Source organism: Geospiza fortis, unplaced genomic scaffold (assembly GCF_000277835.1).
Source record: "Geospiza fortis unplaced genomic scaffold, GeoFor_1.0 scaffold11, whole genome shotgun sequence".
Classification (NCBI taxonomy): Eukaryota; Metazoa; Chordata; class Aves; order Passeriformes; family Thraupidae; genus Geospiza; species Geospiza fortis.
Genome location: NW_005054304.1, coordinates 14183032 through 14201484, shown reverse-complemented (window position 1 = coordinate 14201484; position 18453 = coordinate 14183032). Strand labels below are relative to the sequence as shown.

Genomic DNA, 18453 nt, shown 5'->3' with positions numbered 1-18453 from the left:
AGTTGAGCACCTTCCAGGTAAATAGTAAAAAGCAATGAAGATCTCAAATTTCACACATTAATATTTTATATAGTCCAAATAATCACGTACTCCCACATAAACTCACCATCCCAGCATGTGCAACAAAATTTCACATACCTCTGTGAAAACATTGTGTAAAAAATGCTGATTTGATAGGCAAGTGCAAGGACAGACAAGACAGAAGAGTCATTTTGTCACTGACTGAATCAAGGGAACATCAGTCCTAAGGACTTAGCATGTGCAGGAACCTGCAACTGGTACCAGCACTAATTCAGCAATTGCAGCAATAGATTCCTTAGGTTAGAGACCTCAGTAGCAACATAGAAAACTATATATTCAAAAAATCTCTTTTACAGCAGGTATTATTAGTTATCAAATACTATTTTTTGGGGGGAGGTCCTTCTCCATTAGCGATGCATTGGTGCTAAAGCAGTGCAACCCACAATCCAGATGCAGAACACATCCAAAGTTTCTGTCAAGGCACTTTGCCTCATGGCAAATCAATATTTGCTTCTTACATGATGACTCAAGAGCTACTGAATGGACACCCTTGTTTTACCCTCTATCCTCTCTCCTTCTAAGGGAGAGTAACTGAAGTCTGAGCAAATCACCAACACAGTCAGGTGGTGAATGAAGACTGCAAAGCCCATGACAGAAAATACAGAAATTACCAGCAATGGTTACTCAGGCCTCATTGCTGCTTGTGGAGAGTGGGAACTATTGGAACTGGCACAGAACCATCAGAACAGAGGAAACCTGGAAACAGCTCCATAAGTAACCTTTTGTGAAGCCTTGCAGATCCCCCTCCTGCAAGCAATTTCTATGAGCAGAACATTCCAAGTGCTGCAAATTCCTGGGGCAGGTCCTTCTGAATGGTGTGACTGCTAAAATGAACCTGATTTTTTCACCATAGCCCATTTAATTTCTTTTCTTCTTCTTCAGATCTGAACCTCAAGATAACTAGAAAATGCAAATATCACTTTTCATTTATGCCAGAGACAGAGCCTTCCTTCAACATATCTTGACTTGTGTTTCTAAAAAAAACAGCTCTAAAGACTGAGGGTTAAAAACCACTATTAATAAATGTCACAGAGTTCAGCATCAAAATTGCAAAGGTTCCTAATCCTTGTTTTCAATAAATTTGGACTCATTAAGGTTTGATATTACAGTGTTTGCAGGTTTGATTTTCACATGCTCTTGAACAAAACTTCAGTTCTTGATTTTATTTCAGTTAATTGGAACCTTGAAGTCTGTATTAATTTGGGAGGGCAACAGAGATTAAAACCCCCCCAAGCCTCTAGTTCTCACAGTGAGAGTCAAAGCATCTATGCCTTTTCCTGACTGACATTAGAAAATGTCTGGCTCTTACATTACAATTACTGTCATAGTTTTGAAGGCAGTGTTTGTAAAATAGACAGACTGCTGCAAACAAATTCACATTTTCTAGTTGCAGGCATCACAGTTATTTTATGAAATGAAGAGCAGAGTGTTTTCTAGCACAACAGTGGAGCAGAGGTTGAATAACAGATGGCCAAATTCCTCTACCAGTTCATTTAAAATAATATTTTTGCAGCATTTCAGCTTTGCTTGTTGGCTTTACACTTGAGTATTGATCACAGTTGATTGCACTTAGTTCATAGTAGGTTGATCATATCCTGCACTCAGGCTGTCCCTCTGCAGTGCAACACACAGAACAATAATCCATTTGAATTGATGAGTCCTTTGTAAATGAAGCCAAACCACAAGATCAGAACACTGTGATTGCATAGAAGGGCAAGGAGTGACATGGGTTATTTACTGATTGATACTTCCCTATAGTAATAACACAGCTTCTATTGGAAAACATCTGGAAACATTACAGTACAATAGTTCTTTTAAAATAATGAGGTCTATCAATCATTTGTATGACCAATGAATGTGAAAGATCTTCATGTTGTCCATAAAACAACCAGAACTGAAGCTGCTCACTCATGACTGGTGATTTTGCTTTGGCCAGGACAAACAGGTATCTGCAGAGCAGCTGCTGTAATCATAACAGAGAGTATCTTCTCCAAATGGATGCATGTGCCAAGACTAGGAAGTGCACAATGTGGAAAATAGCTCACCAAAGAAGAGAACAAAGCCACAACTACAAAGGTAAATAAGTCCAAGAGACTTAGCTCAGTAAGATTTACAGATCTTGAGCATGACTTCAACCCTAAATGCTAACCCTAAAAATCAGTCATTGGTTGTTTAATTTTTTTTTTTTTTTTTTTTTAGTTATGCCACTTCAAAGAATACAGGTAAGTCATGGTATTATTAATTCTCTCTCAGCATAAACTAGGTAATACTAATGTGTAAGAAGGAAATGTTGCCATATAAGTAAAGACAGACCTGGAATAATAGAAGTGGAATTCAGCTATTTAAGAAGCCACTGCTGAGCAGAGGCAGCGAGATTTCAGTAAAACAAGCCCAAATGCTTGCACTATTCATTATAGTAATGCTTCATTCTGCAAAGAGAAGGCAACAGATCTATCAAGTCTTGCCAGCTGTTTCTACTCTCCACTGCTGCTGAGCTGGTCAGTCTCACACCTCTTGCTCACATTGCAGGGCTTTCTGGTGAGCCTGAGCACTGCAAGAACGAGAAGCTAGGGAAAGGGAGGAGAGGAGGAAATGGTGCAGATAACAAGGGGCAGAAAATAACAGTGAGAAATTCTTACAGTTGCAGAAAGGGACAGAAAAATTAGAGTCTGATGTGTCTCTGCATTGCCTGGGGCAAATCAACTATACCTAGGTTTTTAGTTGGAGAATTTTCCAACGTCTGCCAAAAATATGGGATTCAATCTCAGATGTCACAAATTAGACCCCTTGTCCAAACTACTCAGACCTGTGCAACATTAGAAACTTCTACTCATATGAAGGCATCAAATCAAAAGTCTGAATTTCCTTTGCATCTCCTACCAAGTGCAATTATTCCAAATTGCTGGGATTAAACATATGTGGAAAAGCAGTTACTTGGATCCAAAATATGGTTAGCTGCCTCTTTCCATAAATTTTTTCCAGGAAAACTGAAATATGGGAAGTATTTCTCATTTACTACCCAAAATACCATTTCAAGATATCCTTTTGCCTAGAACCTTGAGTTTAGGCAACTTTTAAGTTTGGTTCAGAGTCCTTTACTACTTCATTATTATTTCCTCTACTGTTCTGCTTCAACTTTTCTCATTAGCTCTCCTTTTCTTTGTCTGGGTGTGGAGAAAACAATTGATTGGCCAGAGTAATCAAAGCTACATGAGAAATGCACTGACTTCTATCCAGCTCTGATCCACCATTTCAGCAACATTTTTGTAACACTATATTGCTCACTATTCCAATAATTTGTCTCTCCTATCAAAAAGTTTCGTGAAAGAAAATGATGGAATTTGATAGAACAGTGCAAATTACAAATGCTGAGCAAAAATGTACAAAGCACAGAATGGTGCCAGGCATGCAGAAGACCAAGAGCACTAAGAGTAAACAATGTCTGATCGTCAATTTCTCTATTTTTTCACCCAATTTTTGAGGAAATAAAGATCTGCTATCAGCCACTTAAAATAATAATATATAACACTATCACCAACAGCAGGAGTTTGCAAAAGGAGGGTTGGTAATGAATCTCTTTCTTAAGCAGGCAACTGCCTATACAAGTACATGCACTACAAACCAGTACTTTAAAAGTAGCTATTTATAAGCACAGAGATCAATTAGGTTAAATTTTCACATACATTATGAGACAGTTTCCCAAGCCCAGACTGAGGAAAGGGGTGAATGCTGAGTCTGAGGCCAGATGGAATATTGCCCTTTCAGATCAATGTGAAAAAGTGTCTTTTGCCATATAAATAGACAGGGAAAATGAAAGCAAGCCTAATTATACCAACCTTTCTAAGAAATATTTCCAAAAATACTCATTGGCCTTATCCGGAGTGGAAAGTTTCAGAGGGAGCACCAGAGGTGTTTTATTTTAGCCTGGCATAACTAGGAAATTATTAGCAATGATTTCTAAGTGTGGCAAATGCAGCTGCTTCTCAAAGACATAGTTTAAGGGTTCTACATAAGGCCATAAATCCTCAGAGAGACTCATAAAGAGCTGGCATGGTTTCATTTGAATTTAAGACCCTTTTTTTTTAAAGAGCCAGTCAGATACTGTTGTAACAGAGCTCAAGGAAACACCATTGAGATAATAGTGGGAATACAGTGATCAATTGCTCCCAGGTTTCACCATGTTCAAGGGTAGGCCCTCTAAAACTCCTGTTATGATTGCACCAATCCAAAGACTTCAACCAATGAGAGCAGAAAACTTCCCAAGGATTCTAAACTCCCCAAGTTCTAGCAAATGTTTTTTCCGTATATTATCTGTTCAGAAACAGGCAGAAACATTTCAGAAGAAGAAAAAGTTTAAGACCTCATTAAATCTTACCAGACTTATTTTCCACCTACAAGAAACATCCCTGATGTGTATGAACATTGGGTGGGGACTGAGAGAGATAAAAAAGGTGGTGGGTCAGCCTCAAAGAGCTCTTTGGACTAGACAGAGGTAACTTTTCCCTTTAGGGGAGTCCCACTGGCCAGCACAGAGATGGAAGAAAAGGCCAAAACATAAGCAGAAATTTTTTTCAATTTTCAACAGGAAATTCTCCATCAAGTATAAACAAGGAGAAATGATAAATTGAAAACTCTGTTGCTGAAAATATTTTGGCCATTTGTGGTGCTGACACAACTGAAGATGCTCCAGGAAGCACAGCTCAGGTCTGTTCTGCAGATCTACAGGGCACCTTGCACCTAGGGTAACAGATTAGTATTTAATATTTGAGACACTATTGATGAACATGGGACTCAACCAACATTCATTCAACCTTCATCCCCCATGCATCAAAAATCCCAATTCCTCTGCTTTAAAATTTCCAGCATATATTTTAAGCTTCTTTTCCAGTGCACACACACACAATGTTTATGGATTACTAAGAAAATTCCTATGTGGCAGTCAGCAACAATGCTGCTTTCTGTCACATTTATAATTTCTTTGAAACCTTGCTTATTATACCTGCATTTTCCAAGACTGCAGGAACTATTTCATACACTGCTAATATAAAGTTAAAAACACAGTTCATCAAGAAAATGAAAACAGGAGTTCCATACATTTCAGAGATTTATCCCAATCCAGCACTGCTGCACAATGCAGTAGAACCATTCATCCTCATATTTCACAGAAAGATGAAAGATTCCGGTTTCCACAAAGTGAAGATGTCAACAAATGTCATCTCTGGCAAGCAGGAAGGAAATCATAGCTCCTGGACATAAAGTATTTTGCTGAAAATACTCTCTCCCATATAAAGTAAGGCAGTTTCAGTTCAAGTATGTCAAACTGCACTAAAATTGTTACCCAAAGGATGTAAATGACCAATATTACTAAGCCACATTCATTCAGTAAATATTAAAAGAACTTCAGAAAAGATCACATACAGAAACAAAGAGAGCCCTTATCAGTAGGAAACATCAAGATGAGGAATAAATATTTTACAATTATATTTTCAGGTGCTTTTCAAAGTGTACCTCATTTTGCATCAGATCATTGGGCAAGGAGTTTGCTGTTTTAAAACCAGGTTCCCAACACTTTTCATCAGGTAATTTTGAATACAAACTGTTCAAATCTTCCTGTGTGATAACATAAGAACAGAAATACTCTTAACAGTATTACAACTCTGTCATTTCCCACTGTTTGCAGTTCTTCCTTTGGTTTCAGCAAGCAGTGGAACTGGCTTGAAGATATGGGGAGTCACTGGTTTTTCTCTCTTTTGAGAAAGTCTAGAATTTCCTTACTCTACTGGAATACTATATAATAATTTGAAGAATAATCAGCATACTGCCTCTTTTTTTTTTTCTTAAAAGCAGAGAGAACAAAAGAAATTAATTAATCACTAATAAAGTTAAAAGCATATATTTCACTGAGTGTCCCTTTGACGTTAAGGATGAGGATTGACTAGGATTAGGCATATCAACTGCTGAACTCGTCTCGTCTACTGTGACCCCAATGCCCATGCTGAGCTTCCTACTGCTAATTACAAGTCTGTGATTTTCCTCTCAAAATTATGTTTCTCCAGAAAGAGATAAAGCAGCCTGGCTATATTTTATGCTAGCACTCAATCCCCAAGTCACTGGTTTTATTTTCAGACTATCGGTTAGAGAATTAACCTGCCCCTGTTTTTCTTCAGGACAGATAATAAGTAACTGTTCATACAATGGTGGTAATAATAACCAATTTCTCTGGTTCTGCCAAAATGAAATATGTCTGCAATTTCCTATTTTCTGAGTCCTCTTTTTCTCCTGTCTATCCAAAGCATCAGCATCAGCTTTCTTCACTGCTTTGTTTCACAGTTGAGACTCTGCCAAGATTCATCATTTCCTGCTTACACTGCAATCTAAACCAGACCTTTTAATCAGATTCTCTGTTATGAATATCTTTCCTTTTCACTTTTACCTAAGACTCATGAGCCCAGAGAATTAGAGAAGTGATGGTTTGTTTCCCTCTTCTCCTCTCATTTCCTTTCTTTTATCACATATTCAAACATGATTTAAAGGTGAAAATAAACAAAAAATACGGAGCGTGTATCTGAATTCATACCATTTTTATACTAGTTGAGGGCACTGACATAAATCAGTTTCTTTCCAGAAATTTCTAGCAAGGATCAGTTGAAGCCATCAGTTCAATAAAGAACTTATCAGCTACAGACCCCAAAACAAGAGATCAACATTTCGCATAAAACTATTTTTAAAAGTGGGCTGGTATTTTTAGGAAACATTTTTCCCAAATTCTTGGCTAGTAGGAAAAGAGTGAAAAACATGATTCCATCGTAATTTCATTGTTACAAGAATTATCAAGTAGAGACAGGACAATAAATGTAGTTATTACAAGCTCCAAGCAGCAGATTTTCTTATAATATTAATTATTTTTCATGGAACAGAAAGAAAGAAATTTTCTGTATTCCACATACAGCAATTTAAGTATAAACAAAAAAATTATGAAACCATTGGCATAAATTTCTCCTATATAGGAGATTCTGTTATCCTCAGTAAAACATATTAACAGTTCTGCTGTCAGCTTATGTCTTGTATTACTGGTTAATAAACATACACTAAAATAATATTGTTAACACAACACACACCTTAGTGGTGGATTCTTTAAAAAGCACAAACTGGTATATCTGTCATTAGCCTGACAGGAATGGTAGATGTGATTTTCCATTGCTTGGATAGTTGTCCACAAGCTTATAAATTGTCATGCAATTAACTGCAGACAACATGGGGTTAACAGAAAAGAAGTCTTCTAACATTGTTCATCTTATAAAGTCACATGTGAGCAGCTCTATCTCCTATTAGCTTCCCAAAATTAGCAGTAATTTCCAGATGTCTTTCATTAATGATATTAGTGATTGAATGGCTTAGGAGATTGGCTGGAGCTCAGCGTACACAGCCCTTTCCATCCAGAACAAGCCTCCCTTGTCACTCAGAGCCATGGTTATGAGTGACATGACACCCAGAGACAAGGTTAACTTCCTTGTGCATGGCTGGGGGACCCAAAGACCTAGATGAAATGGCCTGAGAGGAAATTCATACTGCATTGGAGATCAGACTCCATACCATGTACAAGCCATCTGTTCTTACAGCTGCAGAGTCAGAAGCAGAGTGTTATTCCCAACCAACAAGCCAGACAACAATTTGAGATACATCTCAGACTGCTACACTGGTAAATCCTGAGCTCACACAGTGCTGTTGCTGCCTTTATCCCATGTCATAAAGCAAAACTTTACAATTCCTTACATATTTTATTCTTGTTAATACAATTGCTACTGTTTATGTTCGCTGTGTAAATGTTTCACACTTCTGTTTTTATTGCTTTAAGAATATGGTGTCCCTATCCTTCACTTGCAAGTTTCACAGATTATTTTTTTCAACTTTGCTACAAGAGGAACTCTACAGTCAGAAGATGAGTATTTGAAAGGAGCTGGAGCCTAAATGATTTCTGTGCCTCTCACAGCTCAACTTTCCAGAGGAAGCTGGAAGAGGTGGTGGTTGCTGAATGCTGCAGAGAAGGACTCTAGGACCCTCTCCCTGGCACCACAGTAATTTCTAAACACAAAACCCTTGTGTATCACAGACTCAGTTCTTTATTCTTGGTTTGTTGTCTAGCTCCCTAGAGAAAGAAAACAAGAGAACAACTGTATTTTTAAAAGAACATTTTTTTCTGAATAAGCAATAAGTTTTGCATTGAAACATCTCAAGGTTACATTCCTAGTCTACTGAATGCTCTTTGAATTGCAGCCCTCTTGCTTGTAACAATTTTGGAAAAGCAAAAAATGCTAACCTTGGGGTTTCTCCTAACCCCATTCATAAGAGATTATTAGCAGTTGTACTTTCAACAATTCACAACTTTATGGCATGTTGTGGAAACGTTCTGCATCTGACCCCATGATGCGAAGTATAGTAGGCAGTATGTTACCAGGGGCCTGGAAGGGACATGAGACCAAAAAGTGAGAGCTTGGTCTCTGGAAAGCTGATATTACTAGCAAATTACAATAAAATAGACAAACAATATGGGTTTAAAGTTCTTCTTAAGGATGCAATGTCCCTTAATGTTTTAAAAACACCCAGACTCCTCAAGACTTGCTTAAAAGGGAGGAAAGAAATGATGTTTTTCTAAGAAATCTGTCTTTTCCAGCTGTTTAAATGGATTCACCTGTTTCTACTGTGCATTCACCCTTGTGTTCAGAACTTGTTGGTCATAAAAAATGGAAATGCACTACTTTGTAGGAAAGAAAAAGGTGATAGGACAGGAGCAGTTAAGCTAGAAGTTCTTCTCTACATCAAGAAATTACTTTTGTAGGAAAAAGGAGATTTCAAATTATTATTGTCAAACTCAAACTGAGTTATTTTTCCAAGTTTCTTTAAAGAGACAGGTTTTTTTAAGTGGTTAGAGTATTAAACAATTCAGATTATAATAAACAATATCCTGATACTAAAGAAATGTATCACACAGTAAATAGAGCAAATTACATAAAAAGATGAATAGTTGTTTGAAAACTCTTCCTTTTCATATCAATGCCAAAATAAATGCCTGAAAGAAGCATTTTCATCTTCTGCAAGGTGCATGAGAAAACAATTCATTTACTTAAAACACATGTAAAAAGTACAGCATTCACAGAGTTCGACAACAATTAATTCCCACAATTCAATACATTAACATCAGCTGGCAAAAATTCTTTTCATGTTACAATCTGTATAAATACACAGAGTCCCACAGATACCACTGCTTTATCAGGGAATGATTTAGTCCAGATTTATTTACTTGCTAAATACACCAGAGATTATACCTAAAATACGGTAAAGTCATGCCATTGCATCGGTCTTTTTATCTTCATTAAGCATTCTCTCAGCTGCTATTCATTCACAAACCTTTACTGGGTTAATCTCAGAAGTTCCCAAAGCTATCTTATTTTGGTAATTTCTAGAAAAACAAATTACTCAGGCACAAGTTAATTATACAAGCAAATGCTTTTCACCTCATGAAAAGGTTTAGCCAATAGACATGGATTACTTTGACAGTGATAGTTTAATGTGTCAGAGTAAAATGCCTTGCAAGATCCATGGCACCTATAATAGATGTTACTGGCTTACAGTTCCAAAACTGCATTGTCTTCCCTAAAGAATTATCTAAAATTTTTACTCTATTCAGTGATGAAACGGTTTAAATTGTCTGGCTCAAGCAGACAACAGTTTAAAAACAGTCTTTTGCACAGTTCTAAACTTGTTGTCAACTTGGGCTAGAGGTGGAAGATCTTAGTCATACTGTGTTGGTCCCTTGCTGTGTTTAAATGTTTTTGGATAGAAGGTGATGTAGAACTGACAATGCTACAACCTCTGTGATGTTAGGCTGATCACCATGTTGCACACAGCTCACCAAACTCTGGTACTTATGAAGTGATAAATATTTCTGGGGCATAGATTCTCTCCTGAGATCTCACCTGAGGAAGGTCCTTGAGGCAACTTCATAATTTAAGCTAACACTTTTCTATAACTCTATGCCTGAGGGAGAATCTGAATTATTCTCCTCTGTTCCACTTACTTTTTTGGAGGACACTGCACACATAGACAGTCAGATATCCAAACTGGCTCCACACAAGATTAAAACACCATTTGTCTTAACTCACTATGTTTCAATATGTTTGAGAAAGTTCACCAATGATGTGAAACCACCCCAAATATTTAGAATTAGTTCTCAGAATGAGAGAGTTCAGCCCGCTTTAGCTCACTGTCTTTGACCTTGGTCAACAAAGCCACCTTCCACCCTGTAAGCATACCTAAATCTTCTCTCATTGTGCTGCGAGTATTTTTTGAATCTCCGCTAGTCCCTCTTACAACATCTGGCTTCTTTGTTCTGCCTTTATTAATTTTCCACTACTTCAAAACTCCTGCCTGCAGATAGGAAGCAAAAAAGCCTTGGCATTCTTAGCCTATTGTCACAAGTTATTTCCATCTTAACAACTGACTTCTACAAGGTATCCCTGGTCTGAAGGGAATGTGGTTAAGCCCTGGTCAGCCGCATCAGAAACACATTCAAAAGAGATTTTTAAAAAATTAAAGTCTTATAACTCCATGAAGTCAACCAGAACGCACTAGATACACACAGATTCTGCAAAGTTATCAAAATCATAATTACCCATATGTGGGAAAGTTCAGCCCAAAAATGGTTACACACCCTTGAGAAATGCCATTGATTTCCCTCCCATTGCTTTTGAAAGCTTTATCCATGTGGGCATGAATTAACAACAATTCATAAATAATGAGTAGTGAAAGACAATTTAAATAAATTATTTGGAAACAACTTATAAGCCCAAAGCTTTTGCTAGAAACGTTCTCTCAGTAATTTCAAACCAAAGAAAAAATGCATAAAAATCCATGCCTTGCACTGAAATAGACTGCAAAATGGAAAAAAGGCAACATTTGCATATTTTTTTACTACAAATGGACCACCCTTCTCCTGATGAAACTCTTGAAAGACTTAGGATAAAGAGAACTATTATGCCTTTCCAGCTTCTTCCTTATGGAACAGGGAGTGATTTTTATATGCTTTAAGCAAAGAAAACTATGGAAGGATGAAAAACCAGACTGTCTGCATGGAGAAAAATACACAAAGAATGTTTTTAAGTAGAATGCACAACATTCATCCAAGTAAAAAGTGATACATGCCTGTAGGCACACACCTGTGCTCATGCCAGTGTGACATCCAGCTGGATATATGTGCGCCTCACTCAGCTTCAGTATCATAGGAAACAGCCAAATCAGGGACATGTGCCTGCCTGGGACACTGGAATGTGGATGGAGATGAATCCTGATGTATAGAGTGTCCATTCAGCTCCTCAAGGATGCATTGGAAAGAAATATGAATTTCTAATGTAATATATTACTGTTGTGTATTAAAAACATATTTCCAGCATTTACAATCTATTGTAAATATAATGAGCCTGCCATTTTTAAATAATATGAGTAATGTATTGACAATGCTGAATGACACATGTGCTTCCTATAGCCAAAAATAAAACATAGCTGACAAACATTCTTAACCGGCTCCCTAATCCCTCTACAGCTGGCCAAGTAATGATTGCAATTAGTGGAACAGAACTGGACCAAAAATAGCAGTATGTAGATAATTCTAAGGAGGTGTATAGATGTGATACCATGAAAAAAATGGAGTAGCACATATGCCTCTTTTTGCCAGCTAAGAATTACATGGGTACTCAAAAATGTCAGTGTAATTGTCAAAAAGTATGACTACATACATGTATTCTTAATATCTCTGGAGTACTTCAGTAATGGCAGGGGATAAATTTTAGGAAAAAGAGACTCTGAAAGAAAAAGTTCTGTACTTTTCAAAAACTCCCCTAAAAATACAAGACTTCAGAAATGTGATATTCTTATTTTTGCTCTTATGGGAGAGAAACACAGCCCCAGTTGGAAAAAAAAGGGTGTTTCTTCTTTTTTTTTTTTTTTTTGTGGCACAGTAAATCTATTTGGGGTAGAGCCAGCTTTTATAAAGATTAATGAAGGAGTGGAGAAAGAGATGCAAAACAGAATAAATGGCAGACAAAGGAATACACTTTGAATGATAAAGATGATACAGCTCACCACCAATTCTTTTGGTGTTGAGAGAATATTTGAAGAAGGAAAGACTGGGAATCATGTCATTGAAGTGGTAAAGTACACCTCATAATCCACAGTATGAAGTAGGATTAAAAATAAATGAGAAGAGTGAGAGATGAGCACCAATTAAGATGCAGAATTTACACCTAGAGTTTTGCAAGATCCAAGTCTTGTTGTTTAGGTGCCAGTTGCAACTGGTTGCTTAAAAATATAAAAACAATAAGAATATTTTGCTAAATAATTCTTCTGAAAAGAGATTTTTTTCTCTGTATTATTTTATGTGCCAAGTTTTATACCACATTCTATATAGTGATATAAAGTGCGAGTTAAAAGAAAACAAGAAAAATAAAAAGCCAACCCTCCAAAAACCCAACAACCAAACATAACAAGTAAAGAAAACCTCCAGATGAAGAAACACCTACAGGAATACAGGGGGAAAAAGTGAAAAATATTTTTATTTAGGGGATATGAAAAAAAAAATGAGAGTTATTAGTCAGATGATTAAATAAAAATAAAATTTAAAAAAGAAAAATTGCTCAACTTTTTCTCTTTTCTCATCTGTGAACATACCACTTTCTTCACTAACATTTAAATTTGAAACAGAAATCCGAGATTAACTGGAAAATAAGCTCATCCTAAAGATAGCATTACTTTATGAAAATTCTGTACCAAAGACTAAAATTCTGGCATGGGCTTTTTTTTCCCTACTTGGTTTTCTGCTGAGCTGATGAACATTTAGAATCCCTGAAATCTGACTGCAAATGTTGGTTATATGCCCACCCTGCTCTTGATGAACCTGCAATGTGCTTCTTCCCAGACAGAGGCTCACAACATGATGGTAACTTTGGGTGATAGATAGACACCCAAATCTATATGAAAAAATGGTGTATCATACACACCAGGACGGTCCAAATAAAATATCTTAAACTTTCCATTTTATATCTTAAGTGATCATACACAACTGTGTGCTACATTACAGTACCAAATACATTATGTCAATTCTATTTTTCACATTAACAGTGTTGACAGAAACGTATACTGCAGCCCTGAGGCTGCAAAAATGTGCAAACTCCCAAATGGAGCTTTTATTTTATTCACATTGCTTTTTGATTAATTTGATGTTTGGTTCCTTTTTTTCTCTCCAGAAAAAAAAAAGTCCAGTATTTTTAGTCGTGCTTGAAGTACAAATTCCCAGCCATTAAGGAATTAATCTTCCTTACATGAGAAAACAATTAGCTCAGGGAGAAAGGTGATTACATAAAAGACATCACTGTTCTGAACTAAAGTGTTTGATTGAAGGCATTTTATATCTAGGAGCTATAATCTTCATAGTTTAAAGCTAGCTTTTTTAAAATAATAAATGTTCTTGTAAAAGTCAATAAGTTACAGTGAATTGAGATTCTATTCTTTTCATTGCTGTCTCATTTGCGCTGCACAAAGCGTAACCAGCAAGCATCTACTGAGATCATTCAACTCTATAATCACTTTTGTTACCATGAAATTAAAAAAAGTTGAACTATGGATTTTTATTTATTTTTAATTTGAAAAATGTTAGTGTAATTTTTCCCTTACTACTGTATCCTTAGGTGTACAACAGTCTCTGAAATAAATGAAAGACTGTCAGTAAGTATGTTGCAAGTTGGATGGGACCCCATACCAAGGACTTCACCTTATTTTGATTAAGAGGAAACAATTGATTTATGACTTTGGTTTTGTGTGCAGGTTTAGTGTCATAGTGCATGAAGAAAATAATGCTACATTCAGTTTTATTGCAGTATAGACTTAGTAGGTGACTTTGAAATGGAGGATTGGACCTGAAATCCAGTAGATCTGTATCCCAAGTCACCACCACCTCTTAGAGCAGGTTGGTCCAAAATCCCAAGTCTATATGGGATAAGTGTATGCCCAGGAGATGGGCAGGTAACAGATAACAGCTCTGGACACCCACAGGTGGTATCCGCAGCATCTGGTCCTCTGTCTCAGCCCCAAGACAGAATCTAAACTTAGGAACTGTTTACACTCCGATGTCTTTCTTTGTCTCTCATGCATTGTCTCTTGTTTCTTTCTTTGTCTCAGATATTTGAAACAAAAGAAGAGTCCTTCATTCCCAAAACCTGAAGTCCACTCCTTCTGAAAATAGATTTAACAGATTTAAAATATTTTCTATAGAAGAGGGATGTTTTCTGCCTATTATAAAAGAGAAGTTAGAGAAATTACCAAAAAAATAGAGAAACCTTTCTTAAATCCACTCATTAGACTGGGGAGATTCAAACTTACACTTCCCATCGCCCAGCAAAGTATCAAAACATTTAAATTAGGAACTAATAGGGAAAAAAGTGCCATCTAGGCACCCTTTCAATCTGGACCTCAGTTTAGTAAAGAACACATCCAGAAGGTTGACGTGCAAAAAGAAAAAACAATAACTGGGCATACAGATGGCTGTGCCGTGTCCCGGTCAAGGTTCATGCTCTCAGGATCTTTCCATCCATTTACTCTTTCATACAAAATTGCAAATAATCTCTGGAACATGGAACAGAACAAACAGAACTTTTACAGTTACTAAAATCAGTTCAGAAAATTAATTTTTCATCTATATAAAACATTCCATTCCTTTTTTGATTCTCACTCAATTCCTGCTTTCCTTGACTTATTATGGTGGAGTTTCCAGTCTAACCACATATTCTGTTGCTATTTCTTTTCATCAGTTTTGAATTTGCGTTCTTGAATTGTCATGAATGTGCCCTCGTTGCACTACTCTCTCTGAAACCTTTTTTTACAGTTTTATGGCAGCTTTTCCCCTCTTGTCTAAGGAAACAATTCTAGCCTTTCCATTTTAATTTCTTTTACTTGCATGAGTAATTTTTTCCACAAGATAACTAGCTCAAAGAATTATTCTAAATGATACAGCATCATATGTTTCTATAAAGGCCTTTAATATTTTCCATATGACACTTCACCCTCATACATTTTACCATATAACTTACATTTTAAAACACAACTGCACACTAAACTGCCTACAGTGAAATCTTGATGTCCCCAGACCAACTAAGACAAGCTATTAATATATGTATTGAATGCAGCTATACCTTGTTATAACTCTGAGAAATATTCAGTATTTGATCAGATTCATTAATGAATCCATTCATGCCTATATTTCTTGCATGTTTTGGTTTTCTTCATCTCCTCAGAAATTGAATTTTACCACTCTATGGTACAACCACACTTTGCCTGCTGGTCTCTGTCATAGAATTCAATTGAAAAAATATAGTGTCAGCTTGTTAAGCTGAATATACATCCATTAGGAAGTGCAAATGGAGAGGGAAGGACAGTCAATTAATCCTTCTTTATGTGTAGGCTGCAAATGTTTAATTAAAAGCAGAAGTTTGCTACAGAATACAGAAAAGAGAATAGCTGAATCCCAGAAGTAATGGAACTGTGTTCCTTGTACACTGGAAACACACAGAGTAGGAGGACTCAGGGGATGAAAGAATGGTTTGTGCCACTCTGGAGCTATTCAATCGTCAAAGAAATTCCTCAGGAGCCATTACAATTGTGTTTGCTGACCCTTTTCCACAGGGCAGCTAAACAAAGAATCAGGCTAATAAATTATGTAAAGCATATTCAGCTGAAATTGTGTGTTCAAAGATACGGGGAAAACACAAACATTCAATGGAAAATGGTGAATGACGTGAAATCCACTACAAAGAGCGAAGACCCACTTGTTCCTCAGCTGGTATTAACCAACAAAAGTCTTTGCAGAAGGGCATACAAGGAAGTATAACATATTTCTCGAGTTCAGAAAAGATGAAACAGAGGGAATTATTGCCAAGGCTGCCCTTCAGAGTACTGGAGCACCATGCAATAAATGTTTTGTACAAAAAGCAAAATGAAGCCTAACTTGTCCTCCCTGCTTGTTCCTAGGTGGAGAACAACGAGAGTTCTGGCTGAACTGGGAGATAACTGTGTGTATTATTGCAATAGTTGGCTTTGTAAAAGTTTGAGGAAAAGCTTAGAAGAAAGTGAAGGGTTTTTAATGTCTGACTTGAGCTGCTAATGACACTTTTCACAAAATCCACCTTGCCAGGAGCCAGAGCTTTAACAGAGGATGTACCAATTCTAGCTAGAGTAAAAAGTGGAGCCTTTAGGTATTGCTGTTGTAACCATGCATACTGTTTTATCATGCTTTCAAAAACAGAAATAAATTTTTTGTTTGCAACTCATTTTTGCAACTATACCATAGTGAAGACAAGCCAGTGCCCCCAAATTCTGTAAATTTAGAACAACGATCATACATGAGAATTTTCTAAACTGTCTGTGAAGGATGAAGTGCCTGACGTATCCCTGTTCTACTAGAAGATTTGTGAACATCTATGGGAAAGATGGGTAAAAGAAAATTATTCAGTCAACTAGTGGAATTTACAGATCCATAAATGCAATCAACTTAGTAAAATGAAAACCTCAGAACACCACACGTGCTGCTATTGGATTCCAGTCAGTGACACAGAATTAGAAATGAACAGTGAAAACTTTTAGAAGCACATTACTTTGGTAGATTGCTAAAGCCAGATTCTACTTGTGTATTTTCCTTGTGACATGGTAAGTCATTGGACCTGCAGATAAGTGGAACACAAATTAATAAATCAATCTACTGAAAAATATCAATGTAAGAAAAAAAGGTGTAAAGTGCCCAAGATAAGCTGAAGAGAATGCACTCAGTTAGATTAATGTCTAAAGAAGATATAAGACTATATTCTATTTTACCTGAGCTACTCAATTACAATTTGGACTACTCTAAAACCATAAGCAGGCAAAACAACAGGTTTAGTTACAAGCTATACTGCTGGCACTTGGTCCTGTGCTCCATTTTATTACTGTACCATAAATACTGAATTATCAGTAAAGTCTCCATTTTCTTCTCTTTCCTAGAGCTCATCCAATCAGGCTTGTGATGCCCTGTGACTTCAGCTTCTTGTGCCATGACTTGTTTCTGCTCCCCAATCCCAACAAGTTTCTTGCTTATTTCTTCCCCTGTTGCTCCTCATTAGTGGACACTAAGCAAGTCCTTTTTCAAGAAAATGTTACTGCTACAGGCCTGGAACTGACAAAAATGAAGCCATTTATTTGTTCAGAACATAAATCTGAACAAATCATAAAAGCTAGCTTTACAAGAATTTTTCCCAATACATTTGACCAGATGTGGTCTTAAACAGTAGAAGCCAAATATCAGCTCTAGCACTTAGGATTATATAAGAGATTTTGGTTTTCAGATCCATCTCTAACAAATTATTTGTTGCATGCATTTCCCTTAAACTAGCATCAAACCCAGGAAGGATCTCCAAAAGCAAAGTAAAACCCCAAAAGCCATGCACAACATAAGCAATCCCCAGTTCAGTTGCTGAACAATTACTGTTGCAATAACCAAGGAGAGGAACACAGATTTAAGAACAATAATATTCAGCTCTCAAGAGATAAAGACAAAGAAAACATCAGTAAGTGTGTTAGACTCATTCTCTTCACACAGGGAAGCAACCACATTTGTCCTTGGCTTTTCATTACTCATATCCTCTGATGTGAATACATCCAAGCAGGTTTTTTTTCTGAAGACAGTATGCCATTTTTTAATGGAAAAGCAGAGACTTCTCAGTAAGTGAGGTTTCACTGCTTCCTGAATCTTCCTGAACTGTCATCTTTGCAGATACCATATTCTTCTAAAAAAAGGAAATAGAGTAGAAACAACCGTTTCAAGGACAATGAAAACCTTTGGACTTAAGCTGTTGCATTGCCTCAATTCTGCTAAAACAATTTGATAAATCATTAGTAGTTTTAATTTTTTTCAGTGTGACTGGTAATTAGGTAGATTGAACAGTGAAATGGACCTATAGCTGTTCATCAGGGACCACACATCTTGACATAGAGCTAAGGTGTACCCCTTGTGTAAGCTGCTTGTTATAGAATAAAGGCATTTGAAGAATACAGGTGATGCTAAGAGAATGGTTGTAAAGAAACCAGAATGTTACCATTTCCACACATTTGGGGTAGCATTCAAACAAACTGGAACATCAGTTAATCCAAAGGAACCAAAAAATAATTCAAGGCGGTTGTGGATCTTCAATACCTTAGGTTATTTGATGCAGGGAATTTTAAAGAAAGAAAATTATGTACAGATTACTTTTGTCATTGAAAATTATGTAAATCTTCTGTACTGCAGATTATAACAGTTTC

At 36.6% G+C, this 18453-nt stretch overlaps 1 long non-coding RNA gene across 1 annotated transcript in view; it reads right to left on the bottom strand.

The window, feature by feature from the left end:
- LOC102035955 overlaps positions 1 to 18453 on the bottom strand; it is a 29292-nt gene that overhangs the window by 6152 nt on the left and 4687 nt on the right. The window lies entirely within an intron of this gene.